Source organism: Eubalaena glacialis, chromosome 6 (genome assembly GCF_028564815.1).
Source record: "Eubalaena glacialis isolate mEubGla1 chromosome 6, mEubGla1.1.hap2.+ XY, whole genome shotgun sequence".
Classification (NCBI taxonomy): Eukaryota; Metazoa; Chordata; class Mammalia; order Artiodactyla; family Balaenidae; genus Eubalaena; species Eubalaena glacialis.
Window position 1 is genome coordinate 72,782,103 of NC_083721.1, and position 12,253 is coordinate 72,794,355.

Consider the following 12,253-nt stretch of genomic DNA (forward strand, 5'->3'; position numbering starts at 1 on the left):
CAAAATCGTGGAATAAAAATCACAGGGCTTATGGGGGAAATGAGGTTGGGGCACAACACTCAAAAACTTTGTCAATGACAGGTAAAAAATACACCTAGTAAAAACAGTAGCATGGTTTTACACATTGAATGGTTAAGAAGTTCATCAGTACTATAATAAGTATGGCACTTTACCTCAAGAAAGGCCTGAAGCTGGCTTCTGGATGTGAGTGTTGGAAGGGATGTTGGCTCCTGGACATGGGTGGCTGCATGTTACGGTGGACGGTCTAGGGTATCAGTTATGCGATACCAGATATGGAAGGATATGGTGAACTGAGGTAGCTGGAGATGTCTGGGGTGTGGCCATGTGTGTTTTTTTTATTCCTAGGTGGCTTGGTTCATCTGGGTGCAGATTTCTGCTTTCACGTAGTGTTTCCGGAAGATGAAATCATTCATCAGCAAATGTGAAATTTGCAGTAGGTTCAAATTGTTCCCTCATATATCAATTGCACTGGAACAAATTAGTATTTCTGAGACAAGCATTATAGCAGACCCGACTGTACTGTTTTAACGTTTACAGGTATTTACCCATAAAGCCTTCACAGTTCTAACCCGGGAGGTGGTTACTGGGAGAGATTCCCATGAGGGAGTGGTGAGGACTCCGCCTACGTGAGGGGCATGGCAGACCTCACAGAGTCTGCCCTCCTGTATACCACATGCTAAACTCTCAAGCTTCCCAGGAAATCCATAAACAATGAAAACTGCTGCCTTCCAAGGCCTAGCCAGCCTGTTCAGGGCTGATTGCCTAAATGGGCCTCTCACCCAGCCACCCACTTATCAACTGACAAAGAAAATATAAAAACAGAATCACAGTTCCCAGAAAATTTTTTCCTCTCCCATCTTTTAAAAATCCTGTTTTGCTTTTGTTCATTACCAACAGCCTATTTGCTGTCCTGCCTCATATATGTAAATAAATTACTTGCATGCAGATAACTAACCGTCTCTGAGTAACTCAGAGGTTAAGTAACTTGTCCAGGATTTTGCAGCTAACAGGGGCCAGAGCCAGAGTTAGAACACAGGTCTGTCTCTCTCCACAGCTTTTCACTCTTGCTACTTAACCTCCTCCAATGGTGAAAGCACCTGTAGTTTGAAAGAGAGTGTGCTGGTGGAGCAGTCAGGGCTGGAAAGGCAGATGGAGGTTGGGGGCTTGTGAGAGGCCCGATCCCAGACAGGAATGGCTGTGCCCGGCCCAAGAGGCAGGGCTTCGAAGGCCTTTCCACCCTGGAATCTTCCCGACAAGCCCATCAGGGACAGGGGTAAGGACACCAGGAGGAGTGCAGGCTAACCCCCCTCTGTCCCACGTTGGGCAGAGTCAGGGTGACAGGGCTTTGTGCCCTGGAAGGAGAGTGGGGCCTGAATCCCCAGCATGGCTGCAGTTTGGGATTATAGGGATGAGTAATCTAGAACATAGAATATCCACAGTTGCCTTTTCTCCCATGACCCTTCTGTTTAACTATATGGTCATAACCTGACTGTGACCTGGAGAGTGGCGGAAAAAAAATGAGGTTGGAAAATGAGATAACCCTCACCAACCATAAAGAGTACTTGCTTATCTACATCTGTAGTGTGCATGGTGGGGAGGGAAGAGGCAGAGGGGGCAGTGAAGAAAGAAGAATCACATGCAAAGTCCAAACATTTCAAATACATTTGGCAATATTTTAAAAGAAGGTTAAGTTAACCCTGTATGTAAAACAAAAAGCATAAGTCAACTTGAAAAGCAATTTTAAATAACTAAAGAAAAATATTTGCAACATATTTGCAAGATATCCTTAATATATAAACATAATATTTATATGTTTATAAATATATATATTTACTGTTTATATATTAAATATCATATATCATTATTACAAAGTAATAATAATACTTTAAAATAAAATAAAGATGGGAGCAAAGGATATGAATAAACGAAGAAATACACAGAGGTTTTCAATCCCACTAGTATTTAAAGAAATGTAAAATCAAAACAAGATACCATTTTTTTAAAAAAATCACATTTGTAAAGATTTCAAATAAATGACAATAGCCAGGATTGATGAGCATATGGAGAAGCTCACATTCATAATTGCTCTTGGGATTATAAATTCGTATATTTCTGGAAAGTAATTTGTTAATATATAATGAAAGTCTTAAGATTTTACTTCTACTCTTCAAAATTCACTTCTAGGAATTTATCCAAATGAAATTACGGGCCAAGTATACTAAGACACACGTACATAGCAAAAACTGGAAATTGCCTAATTGATGACAACTAGAATTTGGTTAAGTTCTTATGATGCATTAGTACAATGAAATATAATGCATTCATTAAAAATAATCTTGTGGAAGAATATACAGCAATCACGGAAAACAATAAAACAGTGTGCAGTAAAACTTTCACAAAATCGTTTATGCCATGTTATCGCAAAAGTTTTTTAAAGAGCTATATACAACGAGAAAAAAAAAAAGGCCTGGAATAAAATATACCTAAATATTAACATTGGCATTCTCTGAGCGGTCGGTGACATTTATTCTTTTTGCTTTTTGGTATATTCAACACTAAGTACTCTTTTATAAGAAAAGAGTAAATGTTTTGTGAGTTTTTAAAATGAAGATTTACCTTCCTAAATGAGTTTTTCTCATCTGACTATTGACAGGAGTTTGAATTCCTTGAGAAGACAGCCACAGGGTCCCAGACCTGACAGGGCCTTGGGGCCAACTAGTGTGATGCATTCCCCAGGCTTGTGCTGAGCACCAGGCAGTAGGGTCTCATGCGAACAGAGTGGGTCAGCACGCGCATTTTAAAAAACTCTCTGTGCTTGTGTAGAGGAGGACTACAGCATGAACTATACTTTTATATGGGTTGTAGTTTGGAAAAAAAAAGTTTGAGACACTACTCTACAGTAGCCCCACCAAGCACTGCCCAGCCCTGGCTGAGCCCTTCTAGTGATGGGGAACTCACTACCTTTGTGCTGGTGTTTGACAGTACAAACTGTTAGACAGATTTCCTTATATTTAATGAGTTCTGGCTTCTCATCATGCCCGATCAGCCCCCAACTCCCTCCTCCAGGGCAGCACTTCAGACGTTTGAAGGCAGCCACCAAGTCTCGCTGAGTCCAGGCCTGCCTCCCCACCCCTTCAACTCCTTGACCACCCCCACTCCCAGTTCTGAGGCCCTTGCCTCCCTTGTCTCTTCTTAAGTCATCCTCTCCCCGCCCCCGGTCCATTAAAGTGTCACACACACGCCCACGACCCTCCCCCAAGACTGAAGCCACCATGCCAGGCCATTTTGCTCATTAATGAATCCACAGATTCATCCGATATCATTAAGAGAGCACCCACTGTGTGCCCGGCTCTGTGCTGGGTGCAGGGGAGACCCCCAGAGAATAAGAAAGACCCGGCAGACGCCTCGCGCCCGGTCCCAGGGTCGCAGCTCTAGCCGCAGCCTGGGTCGGTCCCTCCGGCACCCAGGCTCCAGGCCGCCCCGGTCTCCTCGCCCGGCCCGAAACAGCCCGTGAAGACGGTGGACCGCGAGCAACTGGTGCAGGAGCCCGGCTGGTGGAGCAGGCGGAGCACTAGGACTACAGGGCCGCGGCCGCGAAGAACGTGACAGAGCTGAATGAGCCAGTGTCTAGCGAAGAAGGAAACCTTCTCTCGGTGGCCTACAAGAGTGTAGCTGGGGCACGCCGTTCCTCCTGGAGGGTCATTAGTAGCACTGAGCAGAAGACATCTGCAGAGGGTAACGAGAAGGTAGACATGGTGCGTGCTGACCGTGAAAAAATAGAGAAGGAGCTGGAAGGTGGTGTGTCAGGATGAGCTGAGCCTGCTGGATAACTACCTGACCAAGAATTGCCAGGACAGCCAGTATGAGAGCAAAGTGTTCTACCTGAATATGAAAGGGGACTATTACTGCACCTGGCCAAAGCCACCACTGGAGAGAAGAGGGTGACCTTCGAGGAGTCATCTGAGAAGACCTGTAGCGAAGCCCATGAGGTCAGCAAAGGGCACACGCAGCCCACTCACCCCATTAGATTAGGCCTGGCCGTTAACTACTGCGTTTTCTACTATGAGATCCGGAATGCCACAGAGCAAGCCTGCCACTTGGCCAAGACCACTTTCAATGGGGCCATTGCCAAGCTTGACACTCTCAGTGGAGACTCCTACAGGGACTCCACGCTCATATGCAGCTCCTCGCGACAACCTAACGCTCTGGACAAGTGATCAACAAGACGATGCCGGCAGACTGGCAGCGCACGCTGAGGCTACTACTGCAATCTTTATTTATTTATTTATTTTGCGTGAGCTGGGGATCGTGTTGGGGAGGGAAAGAGAGGGATGACGGGATGACCTTGTTAGGGAGAAACCCATGACCTGTCCTGTCTTTGACATTTTTACCAAAATACCACTAGTGGAAAGGCAGACTAGCTGTGCTGGTATCGGAATAGCAGCCTCACACTGGCATATGGACGGTTCTGTAGATTAATGCAAGTGGAGCTGTCTTTAACTTGTTGCTAGAAAATAGGGGGTTTTTTGTTTGTTTGTTTTGTTTTTTTTCTTATTAGTCATCAATTTTATACACATCAGTGTATACATGTCAATCCCAATCTCCCAATTCAGCACACCCCCACCCCCACCCCCACCCCCCACAGCATTCCCTCCTTGGTGTCCATATGTTTGTTCTCTACATCTGTGTCTCAATTTCTGCCCTGCAAACCAGTTCATCTGTACCATTTTTCTAGGTTCCACATATATGCGTTAATATACAATATTTGTTTTTCTCTTTCTGACTTACTTCACTCTGTATGACAGTCTCTAGATCCATCCACGTCTCCACAAATGACCCAATTTCGTTCCTTTTTATGGCTGAGTAATATTCCATTGTATATATGTACTACAACTTCTTTATCCATTTGTCTGTCGATGGGCATTTAGGTTGCTTCCATGACCTGGCTATTGTAAATAGTGCTGCAGTGAACATTGGGGTGCATGTGTCTTTTTGAATTGTGGTTTTCTCTGGGTATATGCCCAGTAGTGGGATTGCTGGATCATATGGTAATTCTATTTTTAGTTTTTTAAGGAACCTCCATACTGTTCTCCATAGTGGCTGTATCAGCTTACATTCCCACCAACAGTGCAAGAGGGTTCCCTTTTCTCCACACCCTCTCCAGCACTTGTTGTTTGTAGATTTTCTGATGAAGTCCATTCTAACTGGTGTGAGGTGATACCTCATTGTAGTTTTGATTTGCATTTCTCTAATAATTAGTGATGTTGGGCAGCTTTTCATGTGCTTCTTGGCCATCTGTATGTCTTCTTTGGAGAAATGTCTATTTAGGTCTTCTGCCCATTTTTGGATTGGGTCGTTCGTTTTTTTCATATTGAGCTGCATGAGCTGTTTATATATTTTGGAGATTAATCCTTTGTCAGTTGATTCATTTGCAAATATTTTCTCCCATTCTGAGGGTTGTCTTTTCATCTTGTTTATGGTTTCCTTTGCTGTGCAAAAGCTTTGAAGTTTCATTAGGTCCCATTTGTTTATTTTTGTTTTTATTTCCATTACTCTAGGAGGTGGATCAAAAAAGATCTTGCTGTGATTTATGTCAAAGAGTGTTCTTCCTATGTTTTCCTCTAAGAGTTTTATAGTGTCTGGTCTTACGTTTAGGTCTCGAACCCATTTTGAGTTTATTTTTGTGTATGGTGTTAGGGAGTGTTCTAATTTCATTCTTTTACGTGTAGCTGTCCAGTTTTCCCAGCACCACTTGTTGAAGAGACTGTCTTTTCTCCATTGTATATCCTTGCCTCCTTTGTCATAGATTAGTTGACCATAGGTGCGTGGGTTTACCTCTGGGCTTTCTATCTTGTTCCATTGATCTATGTTTCTGTTTTTGTGCCAGTACCATATTGTCTTGATTACTGTAGCTTTGTAGTATAGTCTGAAGTCAGGGAGTCTGATTCCTCCAGCTCTGCTTTTTTCCCTCAAAACTGCTTTGGCTATTCGGGGTCTTTTGTGTCTCCATACAAATTTTAAGATTTTTTGTTCTAGTTCTGTAAAAAATGCCATTGGTAATTTGGTAAGGATTGCATTGAATCTGTAGATTGCTCTGGGTAGTATAGTCATTTTCACAATATTGATTCTTCCAATCCAAGAACATGGTATATCTCTATATCTGTTGGTATCATCTTTAATTTCTTTCAAAAGTGTCTTATAGTTTTCTGCATACAGGTCTTTTGTCTCCCTAGGTAGGTTTATTCCTAGGTATTTTATTCTTTTTGTTGCAATGGTAAATGGGAGTGTTTCCTTAATTTCTCTTTTGGATATTTCGTCATTAGTGTATAGGAATGCAAGGGATTTCTGTGCATTAATTTTGTATCCTGCAACTTTACCAAATTCATTAATTAGCTCTAGTAGTTTTCTGGTGGCATCTTTATGTATACATAGGATTCTCTATGTATAGTATCATGTCATCTGCAAACAGTGACAGTTTTACTTCTTCTTTTCCAATATGTATTCCTTTTATTTCTTTTTCTTCTCTGATTGCTGAGGCTAGGGCTCTCAAAACTATGTTGAATAATAGCGGTGAGAGTGGACATCCTTGTCTTGTTCCTGATCTTAGAGGAAATGCTTTCAGTTTTTCACCATTGAGAATGATGTTTGCTGTGGGTTTGTCATATAAGGCCTATATTATGTTGAGGTAGGTTCCCTCTATGCCCACTTTCTGGAGAGTTTTTATCATAAACGGGGTGTTGAATTTTGTCAAAAGCTTTTTCTGCATCTATTGAGATGATCATATAGTTTTTATTCTTCAATTTGTTAAAATGGTGTATCACATTGATTGATTTGCGTATATTGAAGAATCCTTGCATCCCTGGGATAAATCCCACTTGATCATGGTGTATGATCCTTTTAATGTGTTGTTGGATTCTGTTTGTTAGTATTTTGTTGAGGATTTTTGCATCTATGTTCATCAATGATATTGGTCTGTAATTTTCTTTTTTTGTAGTATCTTTGTCTGGTTTTGGTATCAGGGTGATGATGGCCTCATAGAATGAGTTTGGGAGTGTTCAATCCTCCGCAATTTTTTGGAAGAGTTTGAGAAGGATGGGTGTTAGCTCTTCTCTAAATGTTTGATAGAATTCACCTGTGAAGCCATCCGGTCCTGGACTTTTGTTTGTTGGAAGATTTTTAATCGCAGTTTCAATTTCATTACTTGTGATTGGTCTGTTCATATTTTCTATTTCTTCCTGGTTCAGTCTTGGAAGTTTATACCTGTCTAAGAATTTGTCCACTTCTTCCAGGTTGTCCATTTTATTGGCATAGAGTTGCTTGTAGTAGTCTCTTAGGATGCTTTGTATTTCTGCAGTGTCTGTTGTAACTTCTCCTTTTTCCTTTCTAATTTTATTGATTTGAGTCCTCTCCCTCTTTTTCTTGACGAGTCTGGCTAATGATTTATCAATTTTGTTTATCTTCTCAAAGAACCAGCTTTTAGTTTTATTGATCTTTGCTATTTTTTTCTTTGTTTCTATTGCATTTATTTCTGCTCTGATCTTTATGATTTCTTTCCTTCTGCTAACTTTCGGTTTTGTTTGTTCTTTCTCTAGTTCCTTTAGGTGTAAAGTTAGATTGTTTATTTGAGATTTTTCTTGTTTCTTGAGGTAGGCTTGTATAGCTATAAACTTCCCTCTTAGAACTGCTTTTGCTGCATCCCATAGGTTTTGGATCGTCGTGTTTTCATTGTCATTTGTCTCTAGGTATTTTTTGATTTCCTCTTTGATTTCTTCAGTGATCTCTTGATTATTTAGTAATGTAGTGTTTAGCCTCCATGTGTTTGTGTTTTTTACGTTTTTTCCCCTTAATTCATTTCTAATCTCATAGCGTTTTCATCAGAAAAGATGCTTGATATGATTTCAATTTTCTTAAATTTACTGAGGCTTGATTTGTGACCCAGGATGTGATCTATCCTGGAGAATGTTCCATGCGCACTTGAGAAGAAAGTGTAATCTGCTGTTTTTGGATGGAATGTCCTATAAATATCAATTAAATCTAACTGGTCTATTGTGTCATTTAAAGCTTCTGTTTCCTTATTTATTTTCATTTTGGATGATGTGTCCATTGGTGTAAGTGAGGTTTTAAAGGCCCCCACTATTACTATGTTACTGTCGATTTCCTCTTTTAGAGCTGTTAGCAGTTGCCTTATGTATTGAGGTGCTCCTATGTTGGGTGCATATATATTTATAATTATTATATCTTCTTCTTGGATTGATCCCTTGGTCATTATGTAGTGTCCTTCCTTGTCTCTTGTAACATTCTTTAATTTAAAGTCTATTTTATCTGATATGAGTATTGCTGCTCTAGCTTTCTTTTGATTTCCATTTGCATGGAATATCTTTTTCCATCCCCTCACTTTCAGTCTGTATGTGTCCCTAGGTCTGAAGTGGGTCTCTTGTAGACAGCATATATATGGGTCTTGTTTTTGTATCCATTCAGCAAGCCTGTGTCTTTTGGCTGGAGCATTTAATCCATTCACGTTTAAGGTAATTATTGATATGTATGTCCCTATGACCAGTTTCTTAAGTGTTTTGGGTTCGTTTTTGTAGGTCCTTTTCCTCTCTTGTGTTTCCCACTTAGAGAAGTTCCTTTAGCATTTGTTGTACAGCTGGTTTGGTGGTGCTGAATTCTCTTAGCTTTTGCTTGTCTGTAAAGCTTTTGATTTCTGCATCGAATCTGAATGAGATCCTTGCCGGGTAGAGTAATCTTGGTTGTAGGTTCTTCCCTTTCATCACTTTAAGTATATCATGCCACTCCCTTCTGGCTTGTAGAGTTTCTGTTGAGAAATCAGCTGTTAACGTTATGGGAGTTCCCTTGTATGTTATTTGTCATTTTTCCCTTGCTGCTTTCAATAATTTTTCTTTGTCTAATTTTTGCCAATTTGATTACTATGTGTCTCGGCGTTTTTGTCCTTGGGTTTATCCTGTGTGGGACTCGCTGCACTTCCTGGTCTTGAGTGGCTATTTTCTTTCCCATGTTAGGGAAGTTTTCAACTATAATCTCTTCAAATATCTTCTCAGGTCCTTTCTCTCTCTCTTCTCCTTCTGGGACCCCTATAATGCGAATGTTGTTGTGTTTAATGTTGTCCCAGAGGTCTCTTAGGCTGTCTTCATTTCTTTTCATTGTTTTTTCTTTATTCTGTTGTGCAGCAGTGAATTCTACCATTCTGTCTTCGAGGTCACTTATCTGTTCTTCTGCCTCAGTTATTCGGCTATTGATTCCTTCTAGTGTAGTTTTCATTTCAGTTATTGTATTGTTCATCTCTGTTTGTTTGTTCTTTAATTCTTCTAAGTCTTTGTTAAACATTTCTTGCATCTTCTCAATCTTTGCCTCCATTGTTTTTCCGAGGTCCTGGATCATCTTCACTATCATTATTCTGAATTCTTTTTCTGGAAGGTTGCCTATCTCCACTTCATTTAGTTGTTTTTCTGGGGTTTTATCTTGTTCCTTCATCTGATACATAGCCCTCTGCCTTTTCATCTTGTCTATCTTTCTGTGAATGTGGTTTTTGTTCCACAGGCTGCAGGATTGTAGTTCTTTTTGCTTCTGCTGTCTGTCCTCTGGTGGATGAGACTATCTAAGAGGGTTGTGCAGGTTTCCTGATGGTAGGGACTGGTGGTGCATAGAGCTGGGGAAAATAGGGTTTTAAGATGAAAAGAAAACTTAAGTGGAATGGCCCTCCTTCAATAAGTTCTGTGGTTCCACTAAGAATTTTGATCTTTAAGAGATATGCTCTTGTCTTTTAAGTTTTGGGTACTTTCTGTCTCATCTGTTTTAGCTGTGCATTTTTTTTTTTCAGGGTGTACGCTACCAGACATGGAATAGTTTAAATCCCAAGCTGATAGACTTAAAATATAAGCTATATTTATTCTTATGGTTTAGGCCTTGCCTGTTTTCAGAAGTTTCTGATTAGTTGACAGTATTAACACTAAATTGCAGTTTACGGTATTTCTGCATTACAGCCATATGTAACATCAAGCCATTGATTGTGTATTTTTCTTTATTTTGGCTTTTACATCCTTATTTAGCTTATTCAGGTTGGTTTTGCAGTTATCTATCTCCTAGGCCAAAAGGCTTGACTAAGGAGAATCAAAGCTACTTTAGGTTTTGGTTAATAGGTGCTTGGCAGGTGGCTCTGGGATTTTTGTCCTTCTTTCTTCTTAACTTAAATCCACCACAAAAATTATGAATCACTTCAACAGAAACACTATACACCCCAAAAACCGAGAAAATTCAGGTTTGTATCTCATTGATTGTGTTGATATTTTCAGAGACATCCTGAGTTTTAAGCTGCCACAGCTCCTTCTTCGGGGGCTACACTGACATTTCACTCTTCACTTGAGTCTTCCCCACTGTACCTTGTGTCCACCGCACTCACTTGTGTGGGTTGAAAAGCTGTTGGGTTGTAGAAGTTGGCAGTCATTTTGAGAAAGGTCGTGGTGCAGCATGTGAAAATTTAGGTGCTAGGAGCTTACTGGTAGAAAAACCCTAAAGGAAGAGCTCTATTCATAAACATTCTGTCCAATTTCGGGAACCTTGTAAGTGTGTCACTTTTTCCTCCCTGAAAACACTCTTTCCCTAAATAATCATTGCAGAAAAATAAACTAAAAGCATTATCAGATAATAAATACTTAACTCTCCTTTGACAAAAAAAAGAAAAAGAAGAAAGAAAGAAAGATAGATACAAAGAAAGGAAGGAAGGAAGGAAGGAAGGAAGAAGGAAGGAAGACCCAGCCACCTGCCATGGGGATCCCCTGGTCTGGTGGAGTTAGATGCGTCAGCACAGATCATGTTTGTCTTGACTAAGCTATGTTGCCCATGATGGCCAGCTAGACTTACATTCACCCAGGGACCTCAGCATGCTGTCTTCCCTCTGCTTGAGCAAAGAGAAGTCTGCCTCTGTGCATCACACAGGCAATGCCCACCACCTGCCCGCCAGCTCCTCTGGGCCTCGGCCAGCTCTGGGATGAGGCATGTCCCTCCAGCAAGCAGCCCGAAGCCACACAAGCCTCTGCCTTTCACTTCCCCCTTCCCCCAGAGGCTCCAAAGGTTCCTGACAACTGGTACCTGTGCCAGCCACCTCCTGCACAGGTAGGGGAATAAAACAGAACCATCCTCCCGGAATTAACTTGCTACTAAGCGTAAAGGTCTATGCCAGCTCTTTTGTGCTGGTTATCTAATTTTTCTGGTCTTTTTTTTTTTTTAAGCTATGATTTATTTAGTATCCACTATGTTTGGCATTTTGATATATTATCTCTAATCATCGAAACTTTTTGAAGTAGGTGTTTATCCTGTTTTACAGATGAGAAAGTTAAACACAGATGTTAATTTTTTGTACAAATAATGTCTATTGAGCACCTGTCTGTGCAAGGTATGAGACTAGAAGCAGAGATAAAGGCAGTGGGGAGCAAGACTGCCAGTCTCTGCCCTCCTCAGTCTGGTCTGGAAGCAGATATTAAACAGAAAGGCAAGCAAATAATAATTGTGAAACGTATGGACACCGAGGGGGGAAAACCGCGGTGGGGTGGGGATGGTGGTGTGCTGAATGGGGCAATTGGGATTGACATGTATACACTGATGTGTATAAAATTGATGACTGATTAAAAAAAAAAAAATTAGACCAAGCAAAATAAATCAGATATAAAAGCATGATAATGTATAATCCCATTTATATGAAATTCTAGAAAAGGCAAGACTATAGTCACATAAAACAGAGCTGTGGTTTCCTGGGACAGAGATTGGCTGCAAAAGGCATATTTTGGCGTGATAGAAATGATTTGTTATCTCAATTATAGTGGTGCTTATATATGGCAATATTCATTTGTTAATACTCATCAAGTTGTAAATTTTAAATGCATGCATTTTATTTCATGCAAATTTTATCTACTGAAGTTGATTTTGAAAAGTTACGTAATAAAGTTGCCAGAGAAAAGAGATAAAAAAAAAAAAAAATTGTGACAAGTGCCATGAAAGAAAGTAGAGAGAATTCTAGGGACATACAGCAGGAGCACTTACTTTAGCGGGGGGCAGGCAGGAGCTAAAGGAGGAGCAGGAGTTAGCCAGGGAAGGGTGGGGCCAGATGGCTGTGAGCAGAGCCATGGCATGTGCTAAGGCCTTGAGGTGAATAGAAACTTGGCCTAATCAAGGATCTGAAAAAAGGCCAGAGGGATTGGGGCCAAGGCAGGGGAATGAG

General features: G+C 40.8%; 1 pseudogene; it reads left to right on the forward strand.

Annotated features, from left to right (window-relative positions):
- The window catches only part of LOC133092983 (14-3-3 protein gamma-like), a 43,043-nt pseudogene that overhangs the window by 6,153 nt on the left and 24,637 nt on the right, over nt 1–12,253 (forward strand).